We start from the raw sequence: 17,555 nt of genomic DNA on the forward strand, positions 1-17,555 counted from the left end.
ACGTACTTAGCCTGGAGGATTCCAGTGACTATAACTTTTGTTTCTTCTTTGTATTATTTTTGCCTTCATTAAAATAACTAACCCTTCACAAGTGGTTGCGTCCTCATTATCGTGTCTGTTAAACGATCCTGAGACGTTCAGGGCGTTACAAAATATCCGACCTTACTACACTAACTGTCTCCCGGTCGATAACAGACATGGCAACACTTGATGATGTGCTGGCTGCTTTAGCGACCGTGCAAGTTGAATTGGCTGCCTCTAGGCAAGAAACAGCCAATGTAAAAGCCAGACTGGATGCTATCCACTTGGACCCGCTCACGCCCAGCACCTCCCTCACGGACCAGACCCCTGCTGTAGTAGTGGAAATGCCGGTAGCCATCCCCTTGGCAACACCAGAGAGGTACAGTGGGGATCCTAACACAGTGCAGGTATTCCTCACACAAGTGGCGCTACATTTATCGTGCAAACCAAAGGCGTTCCCCACGAGTCAGGCTCGTGTGGCTTTCCTTATTTCCTATTTGGCTGGAAACGCGGCACAATGGGCCGTACCTCTGGTGAGCAGGGACGACCCCATCTTATGTGATTGGGGTGCTTTTCGCGAGGAATTCCTGAAGGTATTCGACAGAAGGGCTGACTCGTACACGGCGGACCGTGAAATGCTTGAGTTGAGACAGGGATCCAACGACCTGGTGCAGTATCTCAACGCGTTCCGACGGCTGGTTGCGGAAACCAAGTGGCCTGTTGCTAAACAGACGGCGCTCTTCCATCACGGGCTGTGCGATGAGCTAAAAGACACCGTGGCTCATATTGACCCTCAACCCAAGACATGTGAGGGCCTTATCAACCTGGTATTACGGCTGGAACATAGGCTAAGTGAAAGAAAAGGGGATCATGGGAGAAAAGGAAAATCCCTTCCATCCTATGTGACGGTGGGAAGTCCTGAAACTTCCACCGCATCCAAGGGAGAACCCATGGACATCGGCGCAATACGAGCGAGCCTCACAGCCACGGAGAAAGAGTCACGCCGTAAACAAGGATTGTGCCTATATTGTGGCAAAAAAGGCCACTACGTACGTGAATGCCCTGCCAAACCGAAGACGTCACGTTATCGGGCCAACCGGTCGGTAACAGCCGTGGTGGACATACCGGCGGAAAACTAGAGGACTCCCAGACCAAAGAAGGGGCATCTCGGAGTCACTCATCCATCCCTTCACTTTCCAACTCGGTCACTAAGGGACACCGACACCTGTTTCTCACGGTGCACGTGGGAGTGCATGACCAGTGGATACCCGTTGTGGCCATGGTGGATTCAGGGGCCACTGGCATGTTTATGGACCACAACGAGGCATGCAGGCTAGGGCTAGTGCTTCTTCCCAAAGCTGTACCCGAAGACGTCTATGCTGTAGACGGAAGGCGATTGGTGACGGGGCCCATCGGGCAGCACACGGGGGTCCTTCCGATGAGATATGGGAGGAACCATTTGGAACAAATCGATTTTAACATCATCCGAGCGCCCCAATATGGCGTCATATTGGGATTGCCGTGGCTACAGAAACACAACCCCTCTGTGGATTGGCCAACACATCGCGTCGAAATGACGTCACCGTATTGCATCCTGCATTGTGGAAAAAGAACGGAATCCCTTGACGCAGATGAGAGCGGGAGTCAGACGGTGGCTACAGCGGCAGAAAAAGATGTGGCTCTCCCCCAGGCTTATCACAGTTTTGAGGATGTATTTGATGAGGTGAAGGCGGAAGTGCTACCACCACATAGACAGTTTGACTGCCAGATCGACCTGGTGCCAGGGGCCAGCGTTCCCAGCGGCAGGCTGTATGCCCTGACGGAGCCTGAAAACGTGCATCTCCGGGGGTACCTGGATAAACTCCTCAAGCTAGGATTCATCCGCCCGTCCAAGTCTCCGGCCGCCTCGCCACTCTTCTTCATCCCGAAAGCTAATGGGGAGCTGAGAGCCTGTGTGGACTTTAGGGCATTGAATGCGATAACCATAAAGAATCGGTACCCCTTGCCTCTCATCAGTGTACTTCTGGAACAGGTCAAGAAAGCTCGTATCTACACCAAGTTGGATTTGAAAGGGGCATACCATCTGGTGCGCATGAGGGACGGAGACGAGTGGAAGACCGCCTTTAAGACCAGGTTCGGCCTTTTTGAGTACCTCGTCATGCCGTTCGGTCTGTGCAACGCCCCGGCAGCCTTTCAGTACTTTTTGAATGAGGTATTCAGAGAGGAGTTGGATATCTACGTGGTCGTATATATCGACGACATCCTCATCTACTCGTCCAGTGTGGAGGAGCACGTACACCACGTCAAAGCCGTGCTCCAAAAGCTGAGGGAAAACAAGCTGTTTTGTAAACTCAGCAAGTGTGACTTCCACGTCACGTCCGTGGAATTCCTCGGAGTGATGCTGAGTCCAGAGGGACAGGAGATGGCAGAACGAAAGATCAAGGCGGTGAAAGAATGGCCGGTGCCCCAAAGCGTGAAGGACGTCCAAAGTTTCATTGGCTTCGCCAACTTTTACAGGCGGTTTATAGATGGATTTTCAGGATTGGTGGCCCCAATCACACAGCTACTGAGGAAGTCCAAGGAGTTTGTCTGGTCCCCTGAAGCGAACACAGCCTTTGAGGCCCTGAAAAGCGCCTTTGGTAAGGCGCCGGTGTTGGCTCACCCCGATCCGGATCTCCCCTACGTGGTGGAAGCGGACGCTTCGGATGTGGCGCTGGGGGCTATCTTGTCCCAACGCAACCACGACACAGGGGTGCTTCATCCCGTTGCGTACATGTCCCGCAAACTCAACGACGCCGAACGCAACTACCATATTGCGGAGAAGGAGCTTCTCGCAATCAAGGACGCCTTCACCGAATGGAGGCATTGGTTGATGGGGGCAAGACATGTGGTATCGGTGTACACGGACCATCGGAATCTACAGTTCATGACGGCCGCAAGACACCTTTCTCCCAGGCAGCTGCGGTGGATGATCTTCTTTGCGGGGTTCAACTTCCGCATCACATATCGGCCGGGGACAGAAAACCGGAAGGCGGACGCCCTGTCCCGTCAATCTGCAGTTAAGGAACCATTGCCTGCGACCGAGCGTTCCATCATTTCCCCGAGGATGGTATTGGGGGTTATCCAACCGGATACTTTCCTGAGGGGAATAAAGAGAGGGATCAGGTCGTTCGCATGGCGGAGGTGGCTCCTCAGTCACAGAGAATGGCAGCTGAAGGACGGGATACCCCTGAAGGGCAGGTGCCTATTGATACCCACGCCTAGGCTAAGGAAACAAGCATTCATCTGGTGCCATGACTCTCCATGCGCAGGTCATTTGGGCTTTGAAAAAACGGTGGCTAGCATGGGACGGCATTTCTGGTGGCCAACCATGAGAGTGGATGTCAGGAGGTGGGGACAGGAGTGTCCTACGTGTGCTACCATGAAGGCCGACCATGGCCGAACCCAAGGGCTCTTACATCCACTTCCGACCCCGGATAGACCATGGGATAGCATATCACTGGACTTCGTGGTGGGCCTACCGGTAGACCAGGGGATGACGGCAATACTGGTGGTGGTGGATTACTTGACGAAAATGGGGCACTTCATCCCCTGCAAGAGAGTCCCTACGGCCGGGGAATTGGCGTCACTACTTCTAAAGAATGTGGTACGACTGCATGGATTACCTGGGGTGATCGTGTCGGACCGGGGGTCGCAGTTTACGGCGCAATTCTGGAAGACTTGGTGCACTGCGCTGCATGTTAAGACCGCCCTGTCCACCAGCTACCACCCTCAAACGGACGGCCAAACCGAGCGCCTGAACCAAATGCTCAAACAGTATCTGCGATGTTTTGTGGACCAGGGCAGGGAAGAATGGGTCGACTTGCTATGGGTTGCAGAGATAGCCTATAACAACGCCACTCACAGCTCCACACAGTCATCTCCGTTCTATAGCAACTATGGCCAACATCCCAGGTTCTTGCCATTTCTACATCCGTTCAGAGAGGACAGGATTCCCGCCACAGCGGACAGGGTGGCACACATAAAAGACACGTTGATGCGCTCAAGGGCTGTCCTAATAGAGGCCAAGAGAAAATACAAGGCTGCGGCAGACAGGAAGAGAAGGCCCGGGCCACTGTACCGCACTGGAGACTACGTCTGGATATCCACAAGAAACATGAGGTTTCGAAAGAACAGTGTGTTCCATCCCAAGTACATGGGCCCCTATCGAATTGCCAAGTGTATGGGTCCCGTGAACGTGAAGGTGGGTTTACCCCAGTCATTGCGGATACACCCTGTCTTTCATGTATCATTGCTCAAACCTGCACCCTCCAAGCCGTCTGGGACACCTAGGCCGGTATGCGTGGAGTCGGAGGTGGAGTATGAAGTATCGGGCATACGGGCGTCCAAATGACGCAGGGGGAAGCTGTGGTACCTGGTTGCGTGGAAAGGCTATGGCCCGGAGGAGCAATCATGGGAACCGGCTGAAGGGGTTCATGCTCCGCGCTTGGTCTCCTTGTTCCATCGGCGTTTTCCTGCCAGCGCTGGACCCGTGGGGAGCCGCTGAGAGGGAGGATGTACTGTCAAGAATTCCTGTCATGCGAGGGGAAGAAAACACGCCCTTATGTAAACAGGAGAGCTGTTACATAACTCAAGGCAAACACGCCCTTATGTAAACAGGAGAGCTGTTACATAACTCAAGGAAAACACGCCCTTATGTAAACAGGAGAGCTGTTACATAACTCAAGGAAAACACGCCCTTATGTAAACAGGAGAGCTGTTACATAACTCAAGGAAAACACGCCCTATAAAGGGAGGAACCGGGAGGTACAACGCTGTCGGATATTGTGTTTACACCGACGTACCTGCTTCGTGAAGAGCAGTGTTCCGGAGTGGTGCTCCAGTAAGGCAAGAACGGAGGTAGGTCGAGTCGTTACTCCCTGGGCCGTGTCTTGCCCCATCGTCACCTGTGAAGGACCCGGAAGCTCTACCGGTCAACCATTGAGCTTCGCTTTTTGACTCGGCTGAGTCAAAGCGCAGTGGCGCGTTTGCTGGTTGGAGTCGTAACTCCCAGCCCGACCAGAGATACAGGGACTGCCAGCTGTAACGCACACCAGGAGGTGTTTGCCGCGTTACAGACTCGGAAGTCCACAGGATCGATCGAGCGGCTGCTCTCGGTTCAGTCTTCTTGCTTTTGATTGGGGTATCGGTGACGCATCACCAGGAGGTGACTCCGCGTCCCGGTGCAGTCTGAGGAAGAGGTTGAGCGGCTGCTCCCTTCAGGTAGAGACCCCGGCTGGGTGTTTCCCTGACTCCTCGATTCTCCCCAACACTCTTCGTGCCCCTCACAGCCTACCGATTGGCATTGTCGGCCATTTCATATCTGCCCTCTGTTGGCATACGCCGGGATCGGCGTATATGCAGAGGACGGTTAGGACCATCCGTGCGGTGGGCTGGTAACGTACTTAGCCTGGAGGATTCCAGTGACTATAACTTTTGTTTCTTCTTTGTATTATTTTTGCCTTCATTAAAATAACTAACCCTTCACAAGTGGTTGCGTCCTCATTATCGTGTCTGTTAAACGATCCTGAGACGTTCAGGGCGTTACAAGCTGCCAGCACCCCCAAACGTAGACATGCAGAGCGCTTTCACCAAATCAGAAGGTCCCCTGGCACACGTCCAGCGCAGGGCAGGAAAAAGTCAAATAAAGGATGACCCAAAGGCTGTTAAAGACACAGCCCCATCAGTCCTTGGTGCGCTGTTACGACACAGCGTACATAAATAGGCAATTCTGGGTGTGTTGTGCGGTATCCCACAGCATGCAGGCTTGAAGAAAGCGGGCAATGTGGGTGGGGAGATTCGTCTCTCTCAACACCCGTGAAGAATACCTGTGAGCGGAGCTGCACACGCCCGGAGTTCAGGACACAGCCAGAATGGCTGATAGCAGAACGCTGTCAGAAGTCCTCCAGCGGAGAGCTGGAGTGCCGACAAACCTCCGTCCTCGCAGCGAGCCCAACGGGAATACAGGATACCGGAAGGAGATTGACAACCCACGACCTAAGGAAAGGGAGGGGCTTAAGTATTGACCGTACTTCCTGGTTCGTTCCGGTTTCGTTCTTAAGCATGAGATCCCACTGCCTTCTGGGATATGCAGTTTCTATGGGGTGTCACAGCAATCCTGCCATGAGAAATCTTTCTCGCTCCAGTCACCGTGTCATAACAAGAAGGAGGAAAACCCTTAAAGGCACGTGGAAGTAACCCTGTCCTCTCCTGCTGATGCTGTTTAATCATGACACTTTCATGTCCAATTCATTGCTGCAATACCTCACATAACAAGGAATTTCATCAAGTGATTTTGTTCTGAATTCATCAGAATTTTGATTGCCAATCAAATACCAACAGCTTAAATGTTCAGCGACCCCATTATCCTATCTGTAGACAGAGCTCAAATCAACAATATCCAATAAGCAGTGCGACACAGAACACCAATCAACCAATGACAGCGTGAAACACTATGACGTAAACTTTTACTCTTCGCAGCGTTCACCCTGCTTTACAATTTATTCGCTATTTTCAAAATAAGTTTTCTGTCCAGTTATCTTTGCTTAATTCTTCTTTTCTCTAAAGAAATTTAGATTCTGCAATCACTCAAGAAATTCACCATTGCAAGTGACTTCTCGACCAGTGAAAATTCACACCAATTAATGCAGCTTTACGCTAGTGCGCATTAAGGTTCCACCAGCATTAACAAAGTTGATCAATCACCATCGCTTGTCCCTATAGTTACTGATGGAAGTGATGGTACCTCACACTCTACATCAACTGACCTTTTTGCAAAAAAAGATTAATATCCAGGAGTTTTCGATTTCTAAGAGACTGAAATCAACTTCTTCACAACATCAATTTCTTAATACTTTTCTTGTACTATTCAATTCATCTGCCAATAAAGCACACTCGCTCTGCTCTTACAACCACAAAATGTTCTCCCTATTAATACTCATACCTCCAAACTGCAACTGCATTGACAGTAACCACTTGTCACTTCATCCGGATTTGGGCACTGGAAACTAGAGTCGGGATTATTATAAATATTTTGGGTGCTAATTTTAAGCTCTATTCTGGGTGTAAACCATCAATATGCTACCAGAAACTGCGGGAGTCTAAGGACTCACCGAGATGGGTCAATTTCTATACACTCACTTACAATCTCGCCACGGAGAATCCTTGTGGCTTTCAAGAGGTCAATGCACCTTTTCCACAGTAGGCGAATTAGAGATGTTCCAATATCTTTAAAATATCATTGACATTTAGTAATTTAGAAGGATAGTCAACGATGAGAGGTTGTGAACATTTCAAAAACCTTTATTCATTTTAAAGGTTAGCATCTCTGATTATCTTTATTCAGTGACAGTTAGTACGTTTACAGAAATATAAAAAGATTTTGGTTAGAAATCAGCATTAGAAAAATACAGAGTATTCCATAAAGAAACCCAATAAACTAAGGACCTAATATAAATGGAACCCATAAAGAGTTATTTGGAAAAGAGCAAGGGAGTTAAACTTATCATAAGAGTAGTTCTGGAAACTCAGCCGAGTTCCCTACAGCTGGAATACCAACTGTATATAATGGAAGGATCTACACAGCTGGCAAGTCAGTTTTCAAATTTCGTTTTTCAAATGTTGCACTATTTCAATCAGTAGTGAATATACCCCATGGGGAGGGGATCAGGGAACCATTTCTGTCCGGGAGGGATCCTATTTCGTCTTTGCTATCCCCTTCACTCCCCGGAGGGGAAACAATTCTCCCCAATCAGTCCATCCTATGACAGTCATGCAATATTGAGTTCCATGCCTGTGCCTGCTCTAAGGGTCTTAGGTAGCGGAAAGCCTCCATCTGGAGGGTTGAGACTTCGCAGTCCGGGCTCTTCAAAACTTCAGCACTCCACTGTTGAAGGTCTGGGCCTTTCCAGGTGATCGTAACTAGGCAATGGGCAAGTATTAATGTCAGGTAAATACATTTAGATGGTATTGCTTTCCCTTTGGGCCTAGGGTAAAGCCTAGCAAACAATAGGCCAGTGTTTTAAGGATGTGACGGCCCGTTGTGTTGGTAATGTATCTAATGATCGTTTCCCAATACTGGAAGAGGGCAGGGCGCTCCCAAACCTAACACTGGGACATATTAAACCTCCAAACTACTTCTGTCACTAAAAAATGCAAAATGATTGCCAGTAATCCTTCAATTTGTTTGAAATAGTATTGTGTTGCTATCCCAACCAGATTGGGAATTAACAGAATGCTGTGTAATTAGCCAATGACTGAAATGTGCTGTCACGTGGCCCCATGACGCATGCTCTATTTGGTAGGAGAAGTTTTTTGAGTGACACAACGACAGACCAGTGGATGAAGAGAGCTGGCCAAAACCACTATGATTTTTTAAGAATCAAAAGGTCTTTGCTAATGCCAAGCCTAAGCAGTGCTGTGTGTGCTCGGTAAAGATCACAACTTAAAACCGACATTAGGACAAAGCTCAACATTCCCAGAGACCATGGTACCAACAGACCCTATGATGTCACAAGCGCCCGATATCTTCTAAGAACCTATTTGCTGCTGGTTAGATGTTTAGCAGAATAAAACAAACACCTTCCGAAAATACCCTTCACATGCACTGTAACATGCATTGTGCTCATTAGAACTGTAACCACACCACCAGGACACATTCGCCTGACCCTGGCCACGAATTACACACCAGTAGATATCTTAGTGCAAGTGCTGAGTAACAGATGAGGGTGAAGTATTCACCATGGGGCAGATTTATGAGCCCCTTGCGCCACTTTTGCGTCACTTTTAACATGGGAAAAGTGACGCAAAAGTGGCGCAAGGGGCTCATAAATCTGCCCCATGTTTGCAAATGAAACAGCCTAAATAAGCTTTCAGTGGGGCTCAACGAGCCAATGACCACTGGGCATGGCAAGTCATAAAACAGAATCCAAGCAAGACATAGCCCTCCATCGTCGGAGGTCAACAAGTTGGCAACAATCAAGCAGGGCTACAGCAACACCCATCACTCAAAGCACTCAGAAACGGGGAAAGCAGGGCACGAATGGCTAAAATGTATAATTTACATTGTTTCCACTCAATACAGGATGCCGTATGCTACAATAAGCCCACTTCACTATGAATGATTGCATTCTGCTCTTTTACGAGGCACACAACCACACAAAATGAGTTCCCTTAAGTGCCGGGAACTAATATGGAAATCGATGCTTTTTGAGTCCCCCAAAAATATTTTTGCTTTTAGCAGTGGTTATATATAAAAAGATGAGGGCCGGGCAGCTTCCTAAACAAAGTCTTGCAAAAACTGTAACAAAGTTAAACGAGCATTGACAAAGCCAGACGGCTGGCGGCCAACACCAGACCTATTGGCTTTGCCAGTGTTTGTCATTAAAAGGTAACCAGTTGCTTCCATGAAAATACTCACAGACTGAAATAATTCATAGAAATCCGAAATACTGAGTGGCACTCCAAGAAAAGAAATCCAAGAATATCACCCATGTACAGATTGAGCATCAAAATAATGCTAGTTATCTAGTCGAGATAGCATTCTACCTAAAGCAGTGAAGTAGCAAGGGTGTCCTGGGCCCTGTTACAAGCAAAGGAAATGTCTCCCCTCTGTGAGTTGGCTAGCAAGATACAGCCACAATTTATATGGGCTCCCAACACACCCGGGCCCGCCTACCACTGCAGCTGATGCCCAATAATAGCTACACCACTAACTAAGAGTTATAACCACTGCAGTTGCTTCTTAGCTAAACTGAGAAAAGCAGCTCCACAAAACACAGTGCTGTGTGCTTAATGATATTAAATGTGTTAGCGCTTCATTATTAAATGCCATCAAATAAGCAGTCTACTGATCTCTGCTATTGCTCCACGTGATATCAGGCACTCACATTACAAGAAACGATGTGCTCATGCAAGACGAGCTTGCAGGGAGAATTACAACAATATGTAGCATAGGGAATACATCTGGCCAGTAAACTAACAGCCTGGCTTGTATTTTAATGCCCATGGCAGTTGAAAAAACAGGAAAAACTGTGAAAACAGACCTTTTCGTCCCTTTTAAAATATATACCTAATAAGACAGAAAACATGTGAAGGAATAATCTAAAAGTATTTGAGAGCTTCCTAAATTGCTTCTAAATAATTATGAAAGCAATCAGACTGATACTTGTCCTGCTACATAATGCTGAGATTACAACTATATTTAACAGGTGGACTGCTGGACACCCAGTGACCATAGGGCATTCTGCAATAGCCCCAGTTTTCCATGTATCCCTCTGTCCCTTGAAGGTTTGATGGGAGCAGGGCCTGAGGAAGAACTTCCAGATACAGAATGGCCCATCGTTTTTGGGTACCATCAGATAGCCACAGGGAATCCACGGGTCAAATATGCACAAATATATTGCCTGCACCAAACGAACTTATCACCTATGAGACATTCAAACTTTACTGTTCTAGCTATGGGTGGGTCATCCTCCTCTGATGCTATTTTTATTTATTAACTGTTTCTGTGCGTAAGGCTGATTGCGTTTACAGACAGCTGCAGATATATTTCCTGGACACTGTACATTATGCTTTAAGTACTACACCCTCGAGTACTAGGATGGGGTGGGGAGGTGAGTGCAAATTCAGTTGTGGCAGGTGGGTATTTTGATGATTTATTGTGTATCATTGATAGGTCTCAGTGTGATCAAACATGTTGGATGATAATGCGTTCTATTTGGCAGTGCTGAGAATTCACTTGTATCCTGTATGTGATACATATAATCTAACAAAGATCAATAAAAAAAAATGTTGATCATTTGACATAACCTCTATTTTTTTTACCTACCAACTCTTGGCCTTTCCAGAATAGGAAACAATACATAGATATCTTGTATTTTTTGAGAGAAATGTGGCATCCCTCATATAGTATTGCACTTGCCCCACTGACCTAGACTACTTCAAAAAACTCAAATTGAAGGTCAAGGGGTGTGGGTGGCGTTCAACAGAAATGGCCGCATAGACGAGGAGCCCTGGACTCGAGCTGCTCTCAGGGGCTGAAACGTCCATAACGAGTTTGTTCTGCAAACCCCAAGCTAGGAGGCAGCGAGGTTGCTGCTGCTCAGAGGGGGCTCGGTTTAGGCACTTTTTGAGCTAAATTTGTGGTATGGACCAAAGACGACAGAAGGGGTGAGGAGACCGGCGGTAAACAAGATGGCACTGATGTTTTGCACGACCCTCCTCCTCATATAAGCCGTTCTAATAAATCTACTGGCTATTGTCTCTTCAGGTAGGAGAGCATTTTTTCTCTCCACTTCCCACATGTTAAGCCTACATTGATTTTACAAGGCTTTGTATTGGGAAACAGCCTTTACCACGAAGGCTTTTCTACGCGTTACGTTTACAACGATACACTTACCTCGTAAACGTCTTTACAACGCGTATTGCTTCCACGACCGTCTTTACCTCGCAACCAACGTCTTCACGGAACGTCTTCTTCCTCATCCGATTCAGTCCTTTTTTAGTGTCGGCGAAGATGTGAGAAAAAGGCAAAAAAAAAGAAAAAAGGGGGCTGGGGGGGGTCCCCCCCCAAAATAAATGTGTGGTAAAGGAATAATCGAGGTAAAGGATATGCGTAGAAAACTCATTCCGTTGTAACGCATGCGTGGTAAAGGCATGCGTTGCAACGGAATGCGTAGTAACAACATATATTCCTTTGTATTACCAGAGACTTTCAAACTCGTTCTATTCATAAATTCCCAAAATGGTGCCTCTCTTTTGGAACCGGGTCAACAGATGGCCTGAATTTCTTTTGTGGTATCGGTGGAACGATTTAAACAAACCATAACAGAGGTGATAAGTACCCTTTGCTGAAGCGGTTTTCGCCACTAATTATGCTGCCACATTTGATATGCATACTGAGGAAAGGTTCAATTTGCCACAGTAATGGTATCTGAAGGGGAATTGGGCTATATTACATTATTTTTTGGTAAATCTACTTACGAGGAGTATACAACAATACAGAGCCCCAATAAATAAATGTCTGTTTTTCAATTTTGTGCCAGTTTATTGCTGTTTCTTCGATGGGGTCGAAGATATTATGGACTGGAACTCCAAGTATCCCGACCTCAGGACTAAGAGCAATTCTAAGGAGGTTGCGTTATTTACATAGAAGTGCTGTGGAGAATGGTCAAGATCTTTGTTTACAGTGTAAATTGTGTGTAGACTGAAGGGTGTAGCAATTCCTTTCGATTGCCTCGAGATCCAATGTGTTTCCCAACATGGTGGAATCCAGAGAGAGAGAACCTAGAATGGAACATAAAGGCGCTTAAGACCAGAGAGAACAAAAATCTCGTCAAAAGCATATCAAACAAGACCCTCTGTCACCAGACTTCCCTATTAGAGGGAAACAAGATCTCTCTAATAATATTGAAAACATTGTCCTAAAGCTAAATTCACTACATGACGACACAATTCACTAAAGTCAATACCGAGAGTCTACAGATCGAAATGGGGGGAGTCTAAGCTAATTGAATGGAGGAGAATAAATCCAAGATTAGCAAAGTTGAGGATACTCAGAACTCTCTTGAAAACCTCAGACCTCATGTCACGGAAAGTGGTGTTGTAGAAAAAAATTAATTTGTGCTTTAGAGGACAAAAATAGGAGAGTCAATTTGAGAATTTTTGGTTTGCCAGAAAATACGGAAAACAGTGAAAAGTTCTGTGTGGCCTTTCTTGAGTCATGGCTTCCACGAGTCTTGGAGCTAACTTTCAATCGCGGCTTTGAGTTAGAAAGAGCTCATAGGGTTCAAACACATATGAATTCTACTTCAGCTAATCACCCAAGGGCTCTTATATTTCGACCATTGCAATACCAACATTCAGAAATGATTTTAGAATGTATGAAACGGATTAAAGTCATTGACTGGATGGGTCATAAAGTGGCCATCACAGAGGATTATGCCAAACCTATAGTGGACCGAAGGAAATAATTCCTTGCACTACTTACTGAGCTTTGATCCTTGAACATTACCTTTTCATTTATAGGTCCTGCAAGATTGAAAATAGTCCACGAAGGGAATTCGCAGTTTTTTCATGAACCTAAAGATTTAGAAACCGTTGTGAAACAGATATTAGATTCTCAAAGGTCACACTGATTTATCCTCTTATGTTTCAGGTTTGCAGTTCTGACTTGCAGATATATTCGTACACCCAACTTTTCCTTGATCTTCTTGATCTTCATTATTACTTTTCTATCAGGCATTTGACCTGTTGTCCTAGTCCAGATATGTTTATATGATGCTATTCTCACCATGCATGGGAGAATATCCTCCTTTACGAATTACTGGTTGTCTTGGTTCAGATGGTAATGTGTAAGTTAACACTAACCTTTACCGGGTATCACCCTTCCTTATGAACTTTGCTAGGTTACTAAACTGGAGAGATCAGTGATGAATTGATATATGGTAGATTTTTATGCATTGGATGATATCCTTTTTCAAGCGTTTTTGTCCCTAATCATCTTTTAGAGGCAAAGCAGTATGACAATTTTGGGGTAGTTTGTCTGCCTTTTGTAAGTTTATAAGGTTCCTCAATCCTTTCCTGGCTCATACCAACTGTTTTTAACTCCTGTGACTTGAATTTTTACCATATCTAATTATTCTCAGCTACTGATTTGATCTCAGGTTGTTTTAACCTTTTTCAATTTCAATGCCAGGTTTGCAAGATGCCTCATTGACACTGTTCATAAATGACACGGTGGTATTGATGGAGCAAGGACTCGTCTATATGAGACTTGCTCAAATTCTATCAGCTCGTTTAACTTATTAATTTACTAACATGAAATTATTAATTGTGTTTTGTGATTAATCCTTGCACATTACAATACATAAATAAGACAGTAAAGCTTGCCTATGTGTTTACTAACCATTAATACGGATAGCGGACTAAAAGCGCGGCTTAACAGAGAGAAATTTACTGCACATGCGTCAATTGCATCTACGTAATGTGATGTATAACAAGCTTTGGAGGGAACTTCTTGCGCATGAGCAGAATGCACTAACATGGCGTCTTCAAGACCCACATGCATGGCACCTGCTTTGCTATTTAGAAAACGTTTTATTTACTAAGAGCTAACACAGGGAAAGTATTAAATAAATAAAGGGGAATAGAGTAGATGTAGGTGGTATACAGTGAAATCATTTATTTCTTGAATTAATATTTCCTCTTTTGACCTTTTATTAGTTCATATTTTGGGCCTTCTTGCCACAACTCGAGTATTTGAGTGAACGCCGTCTGCGCATGTGTGACCTCTACTTCCCCCTGGAAGAATGATCCCATGATTGGACCACATCCAACGCCATAGACCGCTAAACCCTGGGAAACTTGGATGTCTGAAGCGCAGAGGATGAAATCATATGAACATTATTATTAAAATTGTTTCAATTGCGGATAAACTCGGGTGGGAATAAAATTAAATGAATATTAATAAAGGGATGTGTTTGGGAACAAAGAAATACTATGCCATCATGGTGTGATGACCAAATCGCCCCCTGCCTGTCCAATCAGAAATCGCATTTTTGTGATATTGCACCTTTAGGGGGTGGTACATGAATCCCAAAAGGTATAACTAAGGTAGTTTAGTTATTTGGGTGTGAAAGATCCCGAGAGAATGCTGAGAGGGAAGATGCTGTCGGAGTTATTGATGATGCTGAGATGCTGAAGAAGATTCCATAAAGATTCAAAGCAATTGATTAGAAAGAAGATCGCGGAAGAATCTTGAGGAGGAAGAGTGTCAGAGAGGGGTGCGTTGAGTCGTCGGTTCTAGTGAGGTCTACTGTCCTATTCTAATTCCTGTCCTGAAGCCTTTGTCGCCTGATCTTTCCCAGGGGACCCTTACCAGCCCTTTGGCCAGGGGGTTGGTCTTCACACCATCAGTAGTAACTATATGATTCGTATATTATTCTTATGTACTGCTGTCTCTATCCTCTCTTTTCTGAGCAAGGTCAATCTGATCAATTTGTGAGAGTGTTTTGAATTGATTGAATCTTCCTTCCTAATGATTGAAGGTGTCCGTGGTGTATTTGAATGGTTCATTGACATTTAAACTTTAGATAAAGGTTTTGAAAACTTCCTGAGTCTGTGTTTATTACAACTGATTAATTATTTGCAAGGTAGCATATGTACATCATCACCATCAACTAGTTCCAACTAATTTGGTTCATCAATGAAATGGAAAGAACTTATTGATTAGTGCTAAACAAACAAACACCCCCCCCCCAGCGGTTAGCCAAGTGAATTAAAGTGTATGTATTATTGATGGGCCCAGGTGAATATATGGTGTTGTAGTATCTGTTGTTGGTGCGCCGCTGGATCAGTTTTCTGGTAGCAGAGTTATGGTTATAATTGACTAGTTTGGTGATGAGTTTTGAATATTGACTATTGATTTATGTTTTAACAAATATGTTTGCGTTGCGTTTTATGATGTTTGAAAACACGGGTACAGCGGTACCTGGAACTCCTGGGAAGGAATAGTGGGTGGTGGAAGTAGCCACAATGTTCTTAGGTTACTCGTCTGTTGGAATAGCACTGAGAAGCTATGCAGGGCTGGCAGTGTTAAAATAGGGACTATTTCGTGTAAAAGTGAGAGTGATTGAAAGCAAAGAGTTCGCTGGTGAAACTTTGGTGTTATATTACCAAGAAAGGGTAACACTGAAGGAGTAGCAGGTTCTTCTGAGCTAGAGTGACAGCAAAAGGGTTCGCTGGTGAAACTTTGGTCTTACATAACCTAGAAAGGGTAACACCGAAGGAGTAGAAGGTTCTTCTGAGCTTGAGTGACAAGTAAAACGGAAGACTTTACTCAATGAAGAGTGAGCGGAAAGTTTTTACTCGCAGTGTATGAAGGGTAAACAGAAGACTTTACTCTGTGCAGAGTGAGCGGAATGGTTTGCTCACAGTGAAAAGAAAACTATCCTTTGTTTAGTGGAACAGGCAGAGTAGCAAATGTTTTTATGTTGTTACTAACAAAGAATTTAATGAAAATATTGAGAAAAGTCATCTCATTACCTTTTAAAAGGAGGGTCAATCGCCGGAGTTAGATTGACGTCACAATGTGCCGCGTGGGATTGGTGGAAATAGCGGGCGTGTGTGACAAACGCAGATTGTAAAGGAGGCGTCAGTAGTAAGGAGTGATACTGACGTTACAAAAGGCAGCGCTGGGATTGTTCAAACTACAAGTGTGAGCCTGAGTTTGATTGGTTGGGAAATTAGAAGCTACTTTAGGATTGGCCAAGGAAAAATTATATGCGAAATTGGGAAAAGGCTATTGTAGGTAATCGTCCAGATAGAAGATTTTTAGGATTTGCAGAATACAACTTTATACATCGATATTTACCCAAAATGTATGGGGAGGAGAGGAAAATGTCATTGATAAAAAGAATTAGGAATTTCTTTAAGAAAGACAAGCCCGTATTGACTAGAGAGGGGATTCTTATCCCTCCACCGAAAACACCTGCTTCATTTATGATGATGTAGAGAGGTTACCATACCTGTGTATGGTTGGAGAATTGGGTAGATTACACCAAAGGTGATGGAGCCTTAGCTTTCCCAGAATATGGTACATTTAATGGGAGAGTTCTTCAGAATTTGAGAATGAGAATGAATGATTTACCAAGACCTAGATTAACTCAGTATGAAGCTTTAGAGGAATGGGAGACAGCCATATGAGAGAGAGAAGCATGGAAGAGGGAGAATGAAAGGATGTTCCCCCAGATATATGAATGGATCACAAGAAGATCAGATGAAACAATGGAGAAGAGCAATGGTATCAGAAGGGTTACATCCAGTGTTGACGGCTGAAGAACAGACAGGAAGTAAGTGAAGAGAGAAAACCAAGCACATGAGTGTGTCAGGATATGGTGAATCAGAAGTTGAATTATTAGAGGATATTTTAACTAAAAATCCTCCCTTGTATCAGGAAGAACTCAATAAAGTAGTCACCCCAAATGCCCCAGTATTAGGAACTCCTTTAGTTACGCAGATTTTACATGATAACACTACAAATAGAGTACTCCAAGAAAAAGAAATTGAGGCTCTGAACAAAAATAGAGAAAAATTGATACAAAAAATAAATCAATTGAATTTGCCCGCAGAAGCTCTATCCGTAACTTCCACTACAGGTCCTGTTATACCATTATTTGGAAATAAAGTGAATGTTCAACATTCTCAAACTGTACCTGCTGCAATGAGCAACTCCAGAACAAAAATAATAATTGCAGAAGATCAAGCAAGTGAATGCAGTTCAGTCATTTCATTAATGGATATCCCTATCCAGAGCCAGTAATTGGAACTCCAAAAAGAAGTTCACCTGATCATGGAAGGGAACGAGGAACAGTGGCACCTCCAATCACTAAAAGAACAACAGCAGTCACTCCAGAGGATTTGGAAAGGGGAGTTAGAGGAAATGATTGCTGGAAATGTGGGATTAGGAAGATTGAATGACTACAATGAAGAAGAAA

The sequence above is a fragment of the Triturus cristatus genome, chromosome 1_2, assembly GCF_964204655.1.
Source record: "Triturus cristatus chromosome 1_2, aTriCri1.1, whole genome shotgun sequence".
Classification (NCBI taxonomy): Eukaryota; Metazoa; Chordata; class Amphibia; order Caudata; family Salamandridae; genus Triturus; species Triturus cristatus.